The 8,011-nt window shown below is 38.8% G+C and overlaps 1 pseudogene; it reads left to right on the forward strand.

Annotated features, from left to right (window-relative positions):
• Positions 1-4,838: 4,838 nt before the first annotated feature.
• LOC101582940 lies at positions 4,839-5,186 on the forward strand (annotated as a pseudogene).
• The last annotated feature ends 2,825 nt before the right edge of the window (positions 5,187-8,011 follow it).

An 8,011-nucleotide genomic window follows, 5' to 3' on the forward strand; every position in this document is an offset into this window, starting at 1 on the left:
AGAAAGAAAGAAAGAAAGAAAGAAAGAAAGAAAGAAAGAAAGAAAGAAAGAAAGAAAGAAAGAAAGAAGATTCAAATTTCAAGGAGGGAACTCTTAGTGTTCTATCTTTCGTCATGTATCCTTTCCTCAGGTAGGAGAGAGAAGATACTTTGACTGAGAGTCTCAACTAGACTGTATCCAAATCAGAGTCAGGCATTGTCATCAGAGGTGTGAGAATGGATGTAGGGTGAGCTAAACCTACAAAGCTCTAGGACTTAAATGATTCTATTTGCTCATGAAATCAAGTCTCTTGAGTACATAGGCATTGCCTTCTCTAAATACTTACCACTGAGTGCCTATAATTCTCTGAACTTAACACTTGCAGCACACTTCTGCTTTGCAGAGAAGATGAAGAGAGAGGGAGATCTCTTGTTGGTCCTTTGTTCTATTTCAATATTTCTCTTTGCTTTTCAGTTTCCTTCTAAGATTATAATTCTGAATCCTATCTTTATCTACCTAGTATGAGGGCTATATTGTAAAAACTTTCTTTTCTACCTATCTTACACCACCATAACCCTATGGTCTTGATAGTATTCCAACCTTTTCTCTTTTTTATGGAGCATGAAATTCTAAGCTCCCTCCTAAATGTCAGCATTGACCTAGGAATTTATCAAGCATGGAAGTAGTGAGAGTCCAGGGATAAGTGAGGACCATAAGAGAAATCAAAAGATATGAATGTGAGGCTGGGGATTGCCAAACCATTGTAAGTTGGGGACTACTTGTATCACAAATGTTAAATACAAAGCAAAACATTATGGGAATAATTAAGAACCCCCAAACTATGGACTAAGCACCTGTTTAGGCAAGAACAGGGACCAGGGTTTGATCCCCAGTCCCAGATGCTGTGCTTGCCCCAACTCTGGGCACACTGAGCCAGTGGACAAGCCCTGGTGCAGTGGCACATGCCTATAATCCCAGCACAGGGGAGGCTGATACCAGCAGTATCACTATGAGTCCAAGCTACATAGTGAAATCCTGTACCAATTTTTAAAAAAAAAAATGAATCCCAAACTGAAGTTCTGCTCTCAACATTGTCACTGCCGCTAAGACACAAGCAAGTCTGAACAAATTCCTCAGGCTCACAAATCTTCATTCCTCACAGTTTAAGAAGAAGTTAAAGTATACACTGCTACATTATAACTGGTGACCTAAACAACTAATTTGATGACAACATTCTGCAGTACAACAACCATTGTCAAATTCCTATTGTTTTGTTTGGTGAAGTTCTATATTGTTTTGTGGCTTTTTGTTTGTTTGTTGACAGTTTTGTATTCTCTTTAAAAAAAATTTAAAAAATTATAAAGATCCTATCCTCACAGAACTAGTCCTCACCTCATCTCCGTTATTTCAAGCAATCATGACCCTGTTCTGTCATCCTCTATCACTGGACTCAGCCTTTGGGATATCAATGACATTAAACAAGGCGAAAAACAGAAGCACACCATTCTAATGGCCTTCATAAAAAGAACTACATATCCCATGTATAAACCGATTTTTTAAAGCAATATAAGTTTGATCTGATTTCATTATTTTTCATTCTTGTTTTTGGCATCTGCTAAGTACTGCTTTCATAGATTTTGCTTTCTTCAAAGGGAAAGTGAAGCCCAGACATTAATTAGGTCCTCAGGAAGTTTGAAAGTCAGCTGGCTAAGCCTACAACACACCTGCAGAATGTTTCCATGAATGTAAGAATCATACACCCAGCACCTAGTAGGTGCCGACTAAGATCTATTGAATGAATGACAGACAACACATGTACACATATAGAATACAGCCTTAAGTAAATCTGTGATGAAAAGAAAATGAATACTTATTTTACAACTACTATGAACTTGTACATGGAAATTCGACACAGGCTTCAATTCTGAAAACGTTCCTCAGAACAGATCAATTGAAGGGATGTTTGCATTTCAAAAAGAAGAAATCCCCACCTAAGAAAATCCTCTCAAAGAATGTGACACATTTAAAATAGAGGGTTTTTTTAAATTCCATGGGGATGCTTGAAAACATTGCTCTAATACATGAAAGTAAACTTGACAAGCCAAAACATAACTCCATCCAAAAGCTTTGGCCCATCCCTTAGATCCCAGTGTAACAGTATTTGACATGCAACTGTGTTGAGTAAATGGAGTTGTTAAAGCCACCAACCACTGGCCAAGACTGTCAACACACAGAGATCTGAGTCACACAAGGGATTCCTGCTTACGGAGGCAAAGTTCACACTGAAGATCACAGTCCATCAGGGAATAACGAGAGCCTTCTGGTATGACCAAGTGGATGAGATGCAGGAAAACCTGAGCAAGGAATGCAGTAAAATTAAAATGCAGCGGGGTGAACTGCGGCAGCAGCAAGCGTAACCTTCTTGGTGTCTTTAGCGGTGCTAATGGATCTACTTATGGCACAGATGGTGGTTTTCAGAAAAGTCATTTTTTCTCTAACAAATTCATGACTAAACTAAAAAGACCACTATCAAGTTCATTATGCTTTCCAATTGACTTGCTTTAAGGGTTATTCTTTTATTATAGCTCTTAAGCTCCCATTTCTTTTTTAAAGTACTTCTTTTAATACCAATTTTCACAGCACTAAGAAATTTAACACTCTTCAGTGGTTATATTAATGGCAAGGATTGTTGTAGGCTGGAGAGAGGCATGAACGACATTGCTATTGGACTGTGATCATTTGTTATCTTCTCCACTCCAAGTTAGGAGATCTGATTGCCATGGAGGGTGCAGGGTGAATGAGAGAAAGCCAGAGCCAACTTCCTTGAGGAAAATGTTCCTCCTCCCTGCAGCATGAGAGTTAGGACACATGGCATATTCCATATAACTTCTTTCAAATGTGATTCTGCTGTAAGCCTCCCTCTCTTAGCCACATGTGCCCTATTAGCTTTTGGGGTAATAGCAAATCTAATGAATTGCACAAATAAACCTATAATCATTCTATGGGCATCTTTGTGAATGACTGTAAACACCAAGATACAACAATCTACGTAACTGGGAGAGGACAGAGTTCTATATTGTCAGTCAACCAAGTAATTAGATGTTTTTGAAGTAAGATTGACTTGCAAAGAGAGTCTGGCTTAACAGGAACCAAGATACTATAAGAGTAAAAGTTGGAATGAATTTCCTAACAACAGGAAAACAATTAGCTATGGCTGCTCAGCTTGTAGAAAGATTGGAAAAGGACATGCATAAATATGGAAAATCACCACAATGTTAAAAGAAAACCCAAAGAATAGAATATCTACAAACAGAACAATACATAAGACACCTTGCACATAGGAAAGGTGCTGGTGGAAATGTGTAACCTTGGTACCACTGTAACTGTGAGTGAAAAGATGCCACCAATAGTTGCTTTGTGATGTCCTTTCATCTTTTAGTTCTTGCAATCTATTTCACTGTGTTTATTTAAATTCATAATGAAAACATGTTTAATATTTTATCTTCTAAAAGTTAGTGACCATTCATATGGAAATTTTTGTACTAGGAAGCATTGTATGGCTTTGAGTTATGCTTCAACACTCCTGCCACGTGACTTTTGTGTGGGTATAAACATTACATTGAAAGGGTTCACATTTAGCATCAAAGCTGATTATAGCAAAATTCACGTGATCCAAACCTGCCACTTTATAGACAGAAAGACTGAGGTTTAGAAGTTCTTTATCTGAGAATCTAGGAAGCTCTTCTTCAAATTTCTTCAACACTTAATCAGATGATGCTTTACCAGGCAAATTTTTGTTCATAGTAGATATTTGGCTCAAAGGAAAAAAATTAAAATCTAGCCCTTAAAATATGCATAATTGAATTGTTTCATTTTCTTTTGCCATTGAGTTCCAAAGACTCTCCAATTCCACTGTTGTATTAGCTTCAAGAATAGAACTCCTCATAATTCCTAATTTATAGGTGAACCAACATGACCTCAAAAGTCCTTTTGTTTCGAGGCTTATTCCTGGTTACAGAGTATCTTGTGAAGCATGTCCAAGTGACCACTGTTGTGAGCTCTCATAACTCTGTATGACTAAGAAAATTCTGGAATCTTCCTTAGCCATGCTTTACCATGTTTCATCCATAAGGAGACATGCAGAGCAATCTGTATTATCTAGAAAACAGAGCTCTGAAAGAAACCTTCTAAAAAACTGGTTCCCTTAAACTAATCTTGTCTTGGAAGAGAAGTGAGAAACAGCACTATGAACTATCTGAAAGAAAGCCAAGTGCTTTTCAGTGAAAGGTTGATTTTTTGAGAAAGGTTTCTTCCCTCATTTCCTTTGAGACTTTTCTCCCTTTGGAAATAGACAGCAATTACTTTTATTCACCCTGTCTTTAATTTTTATCTCATGTGAAGAAAAAATGATAATCACTCACAAAGCGGTTTTAATGACAGTAAAAGGGGCCTCATGATTGGTCATTTGCAATCATGCATCCACCGGGCAGTGTGGGTGTGCCTCTCTCAGTACAAGCCAGGGGCAGGCCTCAGGGGCCTTGTTTATGGGGGGTAGCCTTTGAACAAGAAAAACACAGGAACAAAGGGCTGCAATTAGAGGCACTTTTAGAGTCAGGGAGAAATATAGACCCAAAATATAAAATATTTGAGCAGTTTTGAATGTACTTTTAACTTTTAAACTCTCCTATCATTCTCAGACCCTGGTTTTTAATGAGGAACACTACAGATAGACAGAAAAAAAATCTGAGCAATTGGGAGAGTTCTTAAAAATCAGAGTATTTGAAAAAAGTGACATAAATCTATATTTCAACTTTTGAATTAACACACTGTTGGTCCCACTATTCTTCCTATCAGAGAAGATGACTCTGGAGATGGTGCCAAAGGACTTGCGGCATCTGCGGGCATGTTAGCTGTGTTCTCTGGCCAAGACCACTGACCAGTTTGAGTGTGATGGTTGTGATAATTCTGACATGTACCTACAAAACTGAGAGATGGTATATGAATGCACCAGCTCTTCCTTTGATGGAATCATTGTTGCCATGATGAGTCCAGAGGAGAGCTGGGTCTCCAAGTGGCAGCGAGTCAGCAACATTAAGCCCAGTGTATATGCAGTGTCAGTCACTGGTCGCCTGCCGCAAGGAATTGTGTGGGAGCTGAAGAGTCCAGGAATGGCCTACAAATCCAGAGACACCACTATAAAGACCTAACAAGATGCAGGGCTGCCAGCATCTTTGCTCTCTCCACCTCCTGTCTCTACCTACTGTTTGGTTGTTGGAATGAATGAGCCTTCTTCAAACACTCCCTGCCCTCCACCTTGGAGAATCAACTGAAAGAACAGCTTCTTGCCCCCGGACAATGGCACTTCTTTGGATTACTTAATGTTAGAGGTGGGAGCATTTGGCTGGTGGATTCCCAGAGATTGAATTGAGGAGAGAGTAGGATGTTAATTTTCCTACCCACAGCCACTGACATGAGCCTGGGTCAAATACAAACATGAACCCCTGAAAAATTCCTACCAAAAAACAAAAAACACTATTGAAGAAAATTGTTCTTTGTCTTCATGTACAAAGTTTCTCATGAAGTTGTACTAACAGTGGTATCTATCTCATTTCAGCTCTGATTTCCCAGCACAACCTAAAGTTCTGTCTGAAGCAAAACCTAAAGTAGAAGAAAGCAATATGAACCTCTGGAGGGTCTTAGTTTCTTTCCATGGGTTCCCAGGTTTCACTGGCACTGATGGACATTCAGACTCCAAACCACCACCAATAATAATAATAATAAAGAAAAAGCCCTGTGGCATCAAAGTGCTCATGCTAAGCTACAGATTGAAAACAAAAAGCTACAAAAACAGGGGAATTGAGTCTTCCTGTGTTTTTGACATGTATTTAGAAATATATGTTTATTTTTAGAATTAGAGAAAGTAAGTTACCTCCAAAAGAAGTCAGAGAAATTCTTAACTCCCTTTCACTATTTATCTCACAACTCTAGGACCCAAAGTTGAGCAAACAGAAAAACAACCACATCTGCACTGCACCCTATCCCTACACAGAGCCCTAATATAACCTACATCAGCTCTTGACTTTGTCCTTTCAGAACATCTAAGTTTAACACCCAATATGGTTTGAGCAAAGGTGTGTGGGCGGCTAGAGCTATGCTGTCTTTTCATAGCATAATGAGAGGCATAAGAAACAGGGGCCAGACCTAAAAGTACTCCTGGGAGACACAGAGATGCTCAAAGTGTTGAAAATTTTCTGTGGTGTTAGAATTTTTAAATCAGGTTACAATGCAATTCACAAGACAGGCAAAATCAAGAGCACAGCAAGCTAATTTGATTGAAGGGTTCAAGTCATTTACATGCAAGCACACATATGCATATATGCACACAAACACCTTTCCTCCAACCCAGTCTTTATAATAGTAAAAATGGAGCAAAGTCTTAGATTTCCAAACCTCTGAGATGATGTTAGATTCTGAAGAAATTCAGAAGCCCAGAGAAACAGCAAATACATTAATCAGAACAGAGTCCTTAGAAATGGTTTGAAACATCTCTCCAACCTAAACTGACACAAATTAAATCCTGGAGAGTGCCAAAGGATTGTGGGGCAGTACTTATCATTAAATAACTGTGGAGGAACTCACTTTAGCTACCTCAACAAGAAGTTTCCAAAAAATGACAAATTGGTCTTAATGATTATCGTTTGGCTTCATTTCCCCATCTTAAGACAGAAATGTGATAATGACATTCCTTGAAAGACTACAATAAAAAGAAGGCATTAAAATACCTCAAGAGGTCTGCTGGAACATTCTCTGAAGCCAAGAAGTTATATACTTTTTCTATTGAGCTGAAGTGGTACATTTGAGGACTGAGGAAGGATCTGATTAAGTGAACTCCTTCACTTCCTCTATACAAATATTTCTCTACATGACCTAAACAAAATCCAAGACTTGTGAAAAGAATCGCTTCTTTAAATCTCACTATACAGTTAAGTATCTAAAGAAAATCCAACTAGTATGCAGCCCTTAGATATTTTAACTTCAAATGCCTGAATTTCTTACATGGTGCTTTTAAAATGTAAAAGTTGAAAAGTCTTAGGAGCATCGCTGATTCAGTGGAAGGCATTATTTAAGAAATCCAAGTCACTTCATTCTTTGGGAGACTTTTACATAAGAACAATGTTGGTTATACAAGTTTTACAATGGTCATTGCTAGGAGTATTACACATTTTTCCAGAACTAAACTGCTACTGGGAATATCAAGATATACCTCAGGTGTTTATTGAGACATCTTCTCTTGCCACTTCCAGAAATTTCCTGCTGCCAAGAAAATTCCTGATTCTAGAGGAGAATTCACCAAAATATATTCAACCTATAATTTATGGAGTCCCTACTAGAATTCAAGAATATGAATTCAACAGCTTCTGGGGAGATGGTATGGAGGTACTGTTTCATGCAGATCCAAAAGACAGTTCAAAAAGAAAAAGAAAACTACCCAGCTGAGTTCTTTGAAGAGTTAATGAGCTAATGAATCATCAGAATAGTAACCATATATGTCAAGGATTTCCTGTGAGTGGCATCAGGAAGCCGTGGTATCCAATGCTCTTGTCTGTCCAGAGTGTCTCTCTGCCCCCGGATGGTTCACAGCTCCCGCCATGTTAAAAGCTTGCTCTTGGTTCTCATTCTGCTTCTTTCATCCAACCATGGTGGTGGTATATGTAGGTGCTGTGAACCTTTAAGAGATAGGAGTTAATGGGAGGTCCTCAAGTCACTGGGACAGGCTTGCAAAGGGGACTGTGTGAACTTACTCTCTTCTCTGCCTCTGTCTGTTTCTGTCTCTGTCTCTCTATCTCTATCATTCTCTGTCTCTCTCTGTCTCTGTCTGTTTCTGTCTCTGTCTCTGTCTCTCTCTGTCTTTGTCTCTGTTTCTCTGTGTGTGTGTCTCTCTGTCTCTCTCTCTGTTTCTGTCTCTGTCTCTCTCTCTGTCTCTCTCTCTCTGTCTCTCTCTCTCTCTCTCTCTCTCTCTCTCTCTCTCTCT

Source organism: Octodon degus, unplaced genomic scaffold, assembly GCF_000260255.1.
Source record: "Octodon degus isolate 3935 unplaced genomic scaffold, OctDeg1.0 scaffold00173, whole genome shotgun sequence".
NCBI lineage: Eukaryota > Metazoa > Chordata > Mammalia > Rodentia > Octodontidae > Octodon > Octodon degus.